This window comes from Pyxicephalus adspersus, chromosome 10 (assembly GCF_032062135.1).
Source record: "Pyxicephalus adspersus chromosome 10, UCB_Pads_2.0, whole genome shotgun sequence".
Taxonomy (NCBI): Eukaryota; Metazoa; Chordata; class Amphibia; order Anura; family Pyxicephalidae; genus Pyxicephalus; species Pyxicephalus adspersus.
The window spans coordinates 56,345,608-56,358,260 of NC_092867.1; the positions used below are offsets into that span (position 1 = coordinate 56,345,608).

The window sequence follows — 12,653 nt, forward strand, 5'->3', positions numbered from 1 at the left end:
CCACACTTGTGGTCCATACAGTCTGTGAGAACCATGCTTCATTTATTCCGTATTTCAAAATGTTCTCCAACCTGCAAGTTTTGGTCTTTAACACTTAAGGCCTTCTCTTGGCCACTGAAAGATTTCCCATGTGAGTCCTCTCATGTGTAGTAAGGTTTGATTTGTTGCCAAAGGATTTCCCACATACCGAACAAGAAAAGGGCTTTTCCCCAGTGTGTCCTCTCTTGTGCGTGGTCAGATTGGATTTCTGAGCAAAGCATTTACCGCACACAGAACATGAATATGGCTTCTCTCCTGTGTGAGTTCTTTCATGTGTGGCCAGGTTGGATTTCTGTGCAAAGTTTTTCCCACAGACACAACATGAAAAAGGTTTCTCCCCTGTGTGAATTGTTTCATGTGCTGCAAGAAAAGCCTTACGGGCAAAAAATTTCCCACAGTATGAACAGGAACACGTCTTCTCGCCATTATGAATTGTTTCATGACGGTCAAGGCGAGCTTTGTCTGAAAAACTTTCTCCACAGAGGGAGCATGAATATGGTTTCTGGCGTGTGTGGACTATTTCGTGCCGTTGTAGGCGTGTCATATCGGGAAAACTCTTGCCACATCGAGAACATGAAAATGGCTTCTCGTGTACGTGGGTTCTCTCGTGCTTACTAACGTCAGCTTTCTGAGCAAAGCATCGTCCGCATACTGAACATGGGTAAGGCTTCTGGCCCGTGTGCATTCTTTCATGGCGCTCCAGATTGGCTTTATCAAGAAAGCCTTTCCCGCAGTGAGAACACGAGTGTGGCATTATTCCTGTGTGAGTCCTGAGGAATACCGCTATGAATGGCACATGAGTGATCAGAAGCGGAATAATCTTTCAGAATCTTTTTTTTCTAGATTTTCCTCCTTTAAAATTAGGTGCGTCTTATATTCCGGAGCGTCTTATACGGCGAAAAATACGGTATATGGTAGGGGGAGGCTGTGTGGGGGACCAGGGTTGGGTGAGATGTCACCAGAGAGTATCATTAGGGAAAAAAGGTGCAGGAGCACTGACGGAGAAATAGGGAGAGTGAAGGAGCAGAGAGATAATGAGTTATCAGACTGGGGAGTACAGGGAGTAGTGCCAACAAAGAGAGAGCAGGGTGAATAATACATTTTTAAAGATAATTGTGAACCATATGCGTACATTGAACAATGTGGCAAACTGAAGTCCAAAAGAAGCATTCCAGTAATATGAGTAATATGAGTTCCAGGAGTGGGATATGATGATTCAGTCAAAGAGATGGTTTGATGAAATACCAGTTCAGAATGGCAGCAGCATAGGATGTGTTGGAGTCCAGGTGGATAAATCAGTCGAAAGGCAGGAGATGGGAGTGGCAGAGTAAAATAGTATGTCCGAATCTATTCTAATTCCTGTGTCAATTCCCTGGATTAATTCCCATTGCACGTATAAATTGGCATTTAAGATTAAGGCCCGTGACCAGGGTCCTTACATGACCTTGCCTGTTGTTTTAATAGAAGTGCTTTGGACTCTGATTATAAATGGACTGATCAGAGTATAAAGTCAGGTTGAAAAAAATGCATAAATCCATCAAGTTCAACCACTAGGGAAATAAACATATTCCAGATATAAAGCTCTATGAACATAGTTGATCCAGAAGAAGGCAAAAAAACCCTGGTACAATTTGGCAATGGGGGTAAAAAAAACCTTCCTGTTCCCTGGATCAACAGTCTCTGTTATCTTTACATTAAAACTTTAATCCCCAGTTATATTCTGTGCTTTTAGAAAAACATCCAGCTTTTTCTTAAAGCAATTTATAGTAGTTGCTGAAACTACTTCCTGAGGGAGCCGATTCCACATTTTCACAGACCTTACAGTAAAAATATCCTTCCTTATCTGGAGCCTAAACTTCTTTCCCTCCAGATACAAAGAGTGCCCTCTTTTCCTTTGTAAAGACCTTAAAACGAATAGTCGGGAAAAGAGTTCTCTATATGGACCATTTATATATTTATACAGGGTGATCATATCCCCCCTTATACATGTCATCTCAAGGAAGTATAGATTCAGTTCAGTTAATCTCTCCTGATAGCTGAGCTCCTCCATTTCTTTTATTAGTTTAGTTTGGTTAAGAAATAGGTACATGATGGGATTATGTGTGTTTCCTACAGATGGACCAGTACCAGAAATGCACCAGAGAGATGTTCCCATCCTCTGTATTCCCAGGATTTTAAACAGGAAGATCAAGAGATCTCTTCTGAGGATCAGGTAGATGGGACCAAGTATTGATGCAGTACTTATACCCTAGCTCAAAATAAAAAGGTTAATACCACTTGTAGCTTTATTTATTCCCCTGTTCTCATTATACATATTTCCTAGATTACACATTATACAGAGATTATTAGGGCTACATTACTATATATGAACACATTCACAAAGCTGGACATCACACTGTAGCCGAATAGGTGGCTTTGTCAGTTCAGTACATGGCAGTTAGTCTTCGATTTACTAATAAAGTTACTAAACTAGATGGATGTCTGAACACTGGTTGGGGCCTTTGACACCAGCTGTCTTTCACCTATGATACCATTTTAGAATCTCGAGATCCAGAGATCAAGGTTCTCTATATTCACTAAAAATTATCTTCCCCTTTGTACCTCTATCTATAGACCTGATATACCAGAGTTGCTGGTCAGGGTCTGTTCTTCTATATGGCCAATTTGTAGAATCTTATTGTCCCTCACATACAGGACCAATCCTTTGCGCAACTCCCTCTAAATGGTTGAGTTTAGGAGTTTCCATTTACAGTTCTGTTAATGGCATAGCAATCTGTTACAGTGGAGGGGTGGGCATTTCATATGGTAATAGTTTTGGAATGGTATGTCTAGCTCATAGGCATGGTAGCCAGTTGTCCTCAAACAGGCTGTTTTAGTATATGTGTATGCACTAAGTAGGAGAGAAATGTCATCTGAAACTGAATAATTGTTCCTACTACCCTTTGTGTTTTGTTCTCCAGATGGGCAACCTAATAAAAGAAAGTCTCTGGAGATTACCTCACCAGTTGTTGTAATAGAAGAGGACATCACATCAGATTTTTCTGAAGACCACCCCAACACCTTGAACCTATACCCAGAAACCGTAGGGTTTTTTTTTGACCCCACTACACACAGGGAGCATTTACTGGATTCCGCCCACCGTATCCAACATTTAAAAAGTCGTCCCAGGAAATTCTTATGTTCAGAGTGTGGGAAATGTTTATGGAGAAAAGGAAACTCATTGTACACCAGAGATCGCACACAGGAGAAAAACCGTTTTCATGCTGAGAATGTAGAAATTCCTTTGCTAATAAAAGTAATGCTTGTTAAGCACAAAAAAGTTCAGACAGGGGAGAAGCCATATTCGTGTTCCGAGTGTGGCAAATTCTTCACGCCCCTTAATCCAACATCAAAAATATCACATGTTAGAAAGCCACATTCGTGCACTGAATTTTGGAAGAGATTTTCACTGAAATCCACCCTTATCACCAACGGACCCACATGGGAGAAAAGCCTTATTTCTGTTCTATGTGTGTTCGTCCGCAAGCATAACATCATTAGCCACCAGAGGACACTGGGCAAAAGCCGTACTCGTGTTCAGAGTGTGGGAACTGCTTTGCGTTAAAATCAACCCTCCTTTATCATGAGAGAACGCATTTAGGAGAGAAGCCATTTTCCTGCTCTATATGTGGTAGATGCTTTATAAGGAGACAGGAAGTCATCATTCATGAAAGTACTCATAAAGGACAGAAACCATTTGCCTGTCCTAATTGCCGGGAAATGCTTTACCACAAAAAAATGCTTTCTTAAATTCTTAAACATGAGTGCACCCACACAGACCAAAAAACGCATTCTTGCAGTGAGTGCGACAAGGGATTAACTGAGGTGTTAAAGTTCTTTAAGCATCAGAAAACTCACATAAAAAAAACAATTCTGTGTTCGTACTGTGGCAGAAGCTTCCCAGATAAAGCCCACTTGGACCAGTATGAAAAAAAGCAACCTAGACGAAAATCCACATTCGTGTTCGGAATGTGGAAAATCTTTCACCTACAGATCCTCTTTCGTCCGGCACCAGAGAAGGCACTCATTTAAATGCAGTAGGAACAGATTTGTGCTGGATAGTTGGAGAGAAGTACATCCTCGCAAACAGGACTACACATTTTACTCTTATCTTCACAATACCTGGACTAGTATAGACCATATTTTGATCCCCTCACATTTTCTTCCTTCTGCTATATTGTGTGATATTCATTCATACAAATATATTCTGTGATATTCATTCATACAAACAAACATTGGATTGTGCAGTACTAGCTGTACTGAAAAACAAAAGTATTTGGCAAACAATGATGGTAAAAGCAGCAAAGGTTTAAAGAGCCTGTTCACCAATGCTAGAAGTCTAGCAAACAAGATAGGGGAGTTGGAAGCCTTAATGAGTGAGAAGAATTATGACTTAGTTGGAATTGCTGAATCCTGGCTTTGTTCTTCGCATGACTGGGCTGTCAATATTCCTAAGTATACTCTGTTTCGTAAAGACAGAGTCAAATAAAAGGGTGGTGGTGTCTGTCTGTATGTGAGAAGTGATCTGAAAGTGAATGTGAAAAAAGAAATTGCGGATGGAACAAGCGATGAGGTTGAGGCACTATGGGTTGAGTTGAATGTGGGATTGAATAACACACAATTAATTATTGGAGTCTGCTATAGCACCCCCAGTGCTAAGGAAGACATTGAAAATCAACTACTAGCACAGATAGAAAAAGCAGCAAAAAGTGGAAGTGGTTTATTCATGGGAGATTTCAGCTACCCTGACATTGACTGGAGTAATGGCACTACAGGAACAGCAAAAGAGAGAAAATTTGTGAAATTAATACAAGATAATTTTATGGTACAGTTTATAGAAGCCCCAACTAGAAATGATACTCTGCTGGACCTATTTCTTTCTAACAATGCAGGGCTTATAACAAATGTGTAAATAAAAGAGAATGTGGGTAGCAGTGACCATAATATGATTTAAATTAATGTAAGCTGTAAACAGGAAGCAAAAACAAGAAAGATAAAAAACATTTGATTTTAAGAGAGCAAATTTTTGAATATTAAGGGCGGCTCTCTGTTCTACAAAAGCATATGAAAAATATATTCCAATGGGTAATCACAGCTGATGTTAAAAAAGCCATATGGAATAAGAAAAGAGCATTCCAAAAATATAAAAATCAAGGATCATCTTCATTGTTTGAAATCTACAAAGATTATAGCAAAAGATGTTAAATTTCAAATTGAAGTGAAAATAAATATATTAATAGCAAAAAGATCAGATCTGAGCATGAAGTCCCCTTAAAGGATGTCGCTGGGAAGGTAACTGGAGATAAAGAAAAGGCTGATTTATTAAACACTTTTTTTTAGCTCTGTGTACACAAAGGGAAATGGCAGAGCTCAAGTCCAAATTCATAATAGCAATGTCACTGCCCTAAATGAGTCACAATGGCTCAGAAATGATTTTTATTATTGAGAAACAGCTGGGAAAAATTAAGGTTGACAAAGCACCAGGACCTGATAGATTACACCCACGTGTCCTCAAAGAGCTGAGCTCAGTTATTTCAAAGACATTATTTCTAATTTTTAGAAACTCTTTAGTCACTGGCAAGGTACCGATGGATTGGCGTAAGGCAACTGTGGTTCCTATTATTAAAAGGAGAGAAAAGTCATTGCCAGGTAACTACAGACCGGTTAGTTTAAGGTCCATAGTTGGAAAGGTTCTAGAGAGTTTAATAAAGAACCACATAGAGGAGTTTCTGCTAGAAAATAATATTATAAGTGATAGTCAGCATGGCTTCAAAAAAGACTGAAGTTGCCAAACAAATTTACTCCCTTTTTATGACGAAGTAAGTAAACAGGTAGACAGTGGAATAGCACTGTAGCACTATAGTTGATATAGTGTACTTGGACTTCACTAAAGCATTTGACACCGTACCCCACAGATGGTTAATATGCAAGTTAGGGTCAATAGGTTTTCAAAAGTCAACCTGTAAATTGATAGGGAACTGGCTTAAAGATTGCATCCAGAGAGTTGTAATTAATAATTCATACCCTGAATGGTCTAAGGTTATTAGTGGTGTACCCCAGGGTTCAGTGTTGGGACCTTTACTGTTTAACTTCTTTATAAAAGATATAGAGTTTGGGATTAAAAGTACCATTTCTGTGTTTGCAGATGACACCAAACTATGTAATGGAATAAACCATATAGGATGTATATAATCTACAAGCAGACCAGGATGTACTGTTTGATGGAGCAGCCAAATGGCAAATGACATTTAATAAAGATAAATGTAAAGCTAAGCACTTGGTGGTAACAACATGCACGCTTCATACTGTCTAGGGGGAATACATTTGGGGGAGTCAGAAGTGGAAAAGGATCTGGGGGTTCTGGTAGACCATAGACTTAATAACAACATGCAATGCCAAGCTGCAATATCTAAAGGTAGCAAAGTACTAAAAGATTAGCTGAACTGAATCTATTCTCCCTTGAACAGAGACATTTACAGGGGGATATGATCACCTTGTATAAATATATAAACAGTCCATAAAGAAAACTCTCTTCCCCATTATTCACTTTGAGATCATTACAAAGAACAAGAGGGAACTCTTTGTGTCTGGAGGAAAAGAAGTTTTTAGCTCAGGGAAGGGATTCTTCACTGTAAGGTCTGTGAAAATGTGGAATCTGCTCCCTCAGGAAGTAGTTTCAGCAACTATAAATTGCTTTAAAAAATGTGGATGTTTTTCTAGAAGAACAGAATATAACTGGGTATTAAGGTTTTAAAGTAAAAATAACAGTGACTATTGATCCAGGGAACATCTAATTGCCTCATGGGATCAGGAAGGAATTTATTGAAGCAGATTGTACCAGGGTTTTTTTTTTGGCCTTCCTCTGGACCAACTATGTCTTATAGGGTTTTATATCTGGGATATGTTTATTTCCCAAGTAATTGAACTTGATGAAATTATGTCTTTTTTTCAACCTAACCTACTATGTAACTATGTAACTATTCTATCCCTTGGTCTGATCATGATGCTGTCTTCCTATCTGTGTCCTCTTTGTTTGATCTGCCAAGGAATTTTAAATGGGTTCTTAATGAATCGATACTCAGTGACCCTGACGCGGTCCTGGAAATCGGCAAGACGTTAAAAGATTTTTTCAACTGAATGATACTGGGGATGTTTTTATGGGTACATTATGGAATATTTGGATGTGAAATTATTAGCAAAGATCCTGGCATCACACCTTAATACTGAGATTGGTAGTCTGATAGGTAGGGAACAAGTTGGGTTTATCCCTCAAAGGCATGCCGGAAATAATATACGTAGGTTACTCCACCTGATACAGCTAGCAAAAATTATCCATACCCCAGCTATGTTACTATCTCTCGATATCCCTAAGGCCATTGACACACTATCTTAGTCGTATCTTTTTACTCTACCAAGTACCTGGGGATTTGGTCCTAATTTTTTACTTTGGGTAACTGTATCTAGGGCTGCAATACAAAATGCAGAGTTTCGCTCAGCATATTTTCCAATTGCCAGGGGTACGCGTCAGGGTTGCCCACTCTAACCATTGTTGACTGCTTTAGCAATGGAACCCCTGGCTTTATTATTTAATATTATTATTAAACAGGATTTATATAGCGCCAACATATTACGCAGCGCTGGTCATTAAATAGTAAAGTCCAATTTGAACATCACAGGTTTAGATGTGGATGGATATCAGCATGTGCCTTTTTGCTGACAATGTGATTCTTTTTCTCACAAATCCAAAAATTTCTTTGCCCAATCTTACTCAAGTATTATTACATTTTTTCTTCTTTATCTGGTCTTTCTGTGAATTATAATAAATCTAGTGCATTTATTATCTCACTCGCTCAGGAGGTACAGACCCATTTGCAGGCGAATTTCCCATATAAATGGGAACTAACTAAACTACTGTATTAGGGAATTTTTCTTATGGCCTCGTACGATACAATGTATACTGCTAATTGGGATGTGTTAAGGCTTCCCTGGAGTCTTGGAAGAGATATCAAATCTCTTGGCTCGGTAGGATTGGGGCTTTGAAGATGATAGCTCTCTCAAGACTTCTGCACCTGTTCTGGGTTTTTCCGGTGGCGATTCTACCAAATATTATGCGTTCTCTTCAGTGTGCCTTTCTGGAATTTGTGTGGCAGGGATCCAGACCTAGGGTATCTAAGTGAGTACTAACTTTACCCAAAGCCTATGGAGGCTTGGCAATGCCAAATACCCTGTACTATTATAGAGCAGCTCAATAGCCCCTCCAAGTTTGCATAAAAAGGTAGATAGCCCTATCCCACAACACTGAGAGTGTGGGATAAATATTCAGGCGCTTTGATGTCACCCCACACTTTGTTGGCAACCATAGTGGGTAACCCAATTTTTTTACCGGGATTTGAGGAACCATCTCAATTTCATGAGAGGTTGATCAGGGATATTTGCAGAGCAAAGGATTTGATTATATTTATTTGAAGGTGCTCATTTGCGTCTTTTAGGTCTAATTTTGTTTCCACATATTTACAACTACGTCATTTTGTCCAGTCTCTGCTTAAATATACCGCTAATCCCCCATCGCATACCTCTTTTGAGGGGATATGTGATATAGAACCTTTGGGCAAAGGGATTATTTCATTAATATATTGTTCTGTTTTCAGCTGAAGTGAATGGTAAACCAATGTATGTGACCAGATGGGAGGAGGATAGTGGTAGATCACTGGATGACTCCCAATGGAAGCAGATATGGGATACAGCGGCACACGGTGTTACCCATGTTGGTTTCCATGAAGCTAACTATAAACTGCTTATGCGCTGGTATTTGGTACCAGTTAACATTGTCGGAATTTAAATCTAGTGTGTCCAACCTGTGTTTCTGACAATGCAGTGCAGTAGACACGCTTTACCATATTTGGTGGACCTGCCCATGTATTAAACAGTCCTGGGTTGGTGTCTATCAACTTGTAAATTCCTTTTTGAGAAAAAGTATGAAAAAAGTTCCCTGTAAAGCGCTGTTGCTTTTAAAACCACAAAATTGTATGAAACACCAATTTGAACTCCTCAACTTTATTTTTACTGCTGCTAAACAAACACTTACAAAAGCTTAGTCCTTGAGTATCCCCACTGTGAAACAAGTAAAAAGTAAGATAAATTGGTATTTTACTAACAAACTTTTAGCTCTTAACCCATTATTTGCCAGGGGATTTCAACATGGATCTACTTTCTCTTTGAGGGCCTAGTTTTTTCTTTTGTTTGTTGCCACCCTAACAAGTAATAATGATTATATTTGGTCTCAGGTCTTTCTTCCCCCAGCCCTTACGCTCTAATCCTTTTTCCATATCCTTTCTAGTGTTTTTCTGAATTTTTCCTTTTCTTTTTCTCAATGTTTACATTTCCAGGTGAACACAACTAGTTAAATAACAGCATAGTTAGTGCTCCAAATTTTGAGTTTCATATGTTGGATGTGTAATTACTGTAAGTGTTTTTAATTTTTATTGACACACCATTTTCTTCTTATTATTTGTTTTATATTATTGTTACTGTTTGCCAATCCTATAAGTATTTGATTTTTTCATCTAATACAAAAATTGAAAATAAAAAATATGTAGACAAGGAAGCAAGGAGATGGGAACCCATCAGGGTATGGAGTTCATGTTAACACTGAGCATTAGATGTGCTGGTATCATGCATAGGTAAATTTGAGGACAGCATAGACATAGGTGGTTAGTATAACACTGTTAAGTGTCCTGCACTGATTAAAAATATTCATATGCCCAAGCTGCATTTGAGCTTTTTACTACTTACAAACACACAGAAAATGTCAGATACAAAAGATTGAATCAATTTTTAAAAAACAATTATTTTACCTTTATTTTTTTAAAGTCCCAATAATTTACACAGCTCTATACACCAAAATTATGGCAGGATAATGTCCTAACTTTTCAAAATTTGTCTGAACAAGTGGAGGAAAAAATACTTTGTTAGGGGAAGAAGTAACTTCTGGGCGGTGGGGGGGGGGGGGGAATCATGCCAGACATTAAGTTCTTTTACATTTTGGGGACCTTTGCACGGAGTTCCAGGGTCTTCACCTCTCTGCCCACCAGGACCATTTCTCCAGGTTGGATATTAAATGTATTATAAGACTGAACCTCACCATTATATCGGCTTCTTGGGCTCTCCTATTTCCAAAGCAGTTGTAGAAATGGAAAACCTCAATGACAACATTATGGCCTTATACTGCCAATTGTGTGTCAACTAAATGGATTGGTTCATGTGTTTCCAGTGAGGGGGGAATCTGTCTGTCTGTCTGTCTGGAATCTGTCATTCGTAGTTGATCACTGAGGGTAGCTGTCAAGTGACATCTTTCACTGAGGAGTTATTTTAGAATGTTCCCTTTAAAAAACACCTTAAATAATTCACCTAGGCTGCCAATTCCTTGCCTTTGGCCTGTGCCTCTGTGTACCACGTTGGCTGGATAAAGGCACGGCTTGAGCAGTTTAGTGTGGAGAGACTTGAGTGTCCTACACACAGCCCCGGCCCCAACCCTACTGAGCACCTCTGGGAACATCAACTGGGAGCCATGGCAGGTCCATGAAAGTACCTCTCCGCTTAACAACCAGGCCCCCAGCTGCTACCACACTGCCTCAGGGACAGTTAACAGGTATCCAGTTCCCTCCTTGCCCCAACAACCCAGTGTCATGTGGGGCTCCACTAGGAACAGGAACTCAATACCCTGATGGGTCCCCACCCCCTTGCTTCCTTGTCTGCATATTTTTGCTCTCATGGACCTAGAAAAAACACCACCCTGCCGCAAGCATAACACCCTAAGCTTATGAGCACCGCCACCCGCTGCACTGCCCTTCGCAGCTATCTTGCAAACTCAAGAACTAGTCCCTACTGCATTTAAATTCACACCATCACCCCTCAAGAATACCATACCCCCTATCCAGACCACCAACCTTCCCACCCCCTTGTTCACTTATAAACGCACTTTATTCAATCGCTCTATAGACCGCATGTGATGTCAATCCACCCTTGCCACAATGTCTGACCACAACAGCACCATTTTCAGAAAGGCATTCCTAAGCCTCAAAAAATCAAATTTAGTGTTTCAAATCAGCTTCTGCATGGATCACAACCCCATATCATTCCCCCCCAGCATGAATCAACAAGATATGAGGAGGCCTATCCAAGCCAGTATACCTGTTCACATAAGAAACCACCCGGCACCACTCGCTGCCCGGAAGGCCTATCCACCGAACATGCACCATGTCCCGCTGAAAACCCAGCTGTCATCTGTTTGGCCGAACATCCGCCCTTCATGCTTTCATGTTATGGAGGTGGTTGCAACATGGAAAATCACCTTGGGCACTGCTGATTCAGACCTAACTACAGGAACCAAAGGAACGGTCCAACAACAAAACTACTAGGGTTTCCTGAGACTCACGCCAACTACAGTTAGCCGTTCCTGTTTAATGATAGTCATTGAACTATTAAAAGAATTCAAGACTGTTGAAAATACCTCAGCTGATAGGGTAGAGAAACCTAATGAATCAAAATGACTCTAAAAGATTGTAGGAGAAAAGAGGAACATTATTCCAGGCTGCAGCACTGTTAATAAGTGTGCTGCAAGCATCTTAAAACCTTAAGCAGTAAGTGAGCTGGTGGCACCCGACACAATGGAACTCATAACCACTTAAAAAATTTTCAAGTGCAGGGGCCAGCTCTAGCAGTGATAGAAAATATATAGAGAGATAGAAATAGATAGAAATATTTGATGAAAGAAAAGATGGAGGTAAAAAATACATCTTAAAGCCTTTTTAACTTGCTGAGTGGTAACCCCAGTTTGACTAGGGGTAAAAAAAAGTTGCTGAGAGCCGTAAGACTCAAGTCACACTCAGGGTAACTTAACCAGTGTAAAACAATGATAATTCGAGCCTTACCAGATCCCCCGGTGTCCTCCTTTGCGAACCTCGTCTTCTTTCTTCCCCTGGCAAGCGTCCTCCGCACCTGATGAGTCACCGGGAAATTTAAATCTATTTGTATTGCATTCAATACAAAATAACTGTATTGAGTGCAATACAGTGGATTTATATGTGTAAAAGCAGTACATTGTCTTTCATGAACATTTATTTTACAGTATGAGTATATTTATTTATTCTTTATTTATATTATCTATTATATTATACTGTAAAATAAATTTTCATGAAAAACAATGTACCGCTTTTAGACATATAAGTCCGGACAGAAATGAACCACCCAGGAGGTTAAAAGACAAAAATCAGGAACAAAAATGATGCCTGTAATAGAAAGGGGGTTATACTAGGCTGGCCTACAGTGTCTTAGCTACCTGAGATTGGCAGTAGAATCTGAAGGTGAAAAATGTCCTGTATCCCTAAAATGTACAGGAAAACCAAAAAAGTTTCCTTCCATCTCCCTCGTTTTTGTAGTTTAACCCCCCTAGCGTTCTAATTCTGTCATTTTTTTATGCAAAAAGTGATCCTATTTTTTTTGCGTAGAAATTTTTGTTTATATTGTGGGCCTGTAATTCTTAGGATTAACTCCCGGGTATAATTATTATATTTATT

The 12,653-nt window shown here is 39.5% G+C and overlaps 1 protein-coding gene and 1 long non-coding RNA gene across 6 annotated transcripts in view; both read left to right on the forward strand.

The window, feature by feature from the left end:
* The window catches only part of LOC140339046 (oocyte zinc finger protein XlCOF8.4-like), a 236,061-nt gene that overhangs the window by 128,382 nt on the left and 95,026 nt on the right, over positions 1 to 12,653 (forward strand). The window lies entirely within an intron of this gene.
* Positions 814 to 4,311, forward strand: LOC140339163 (uncharacterized). 2 transcript variants are annotated; one of them, XR_011922383.1, is made up of 3 exons: positions 814 to 903; positions 2,155 to 2,305; positions 3,000 to 4,311. It is a non-coding gene; the product is annotated as an uncharacterized lncRNA (long non-coding RNA). The 2 variants fall into 2 exon arrangements; XR_011922382.1 differs by lacking the exon at positions 814 to 903 and having other exon boundaries at positions 1,758 to 2,305.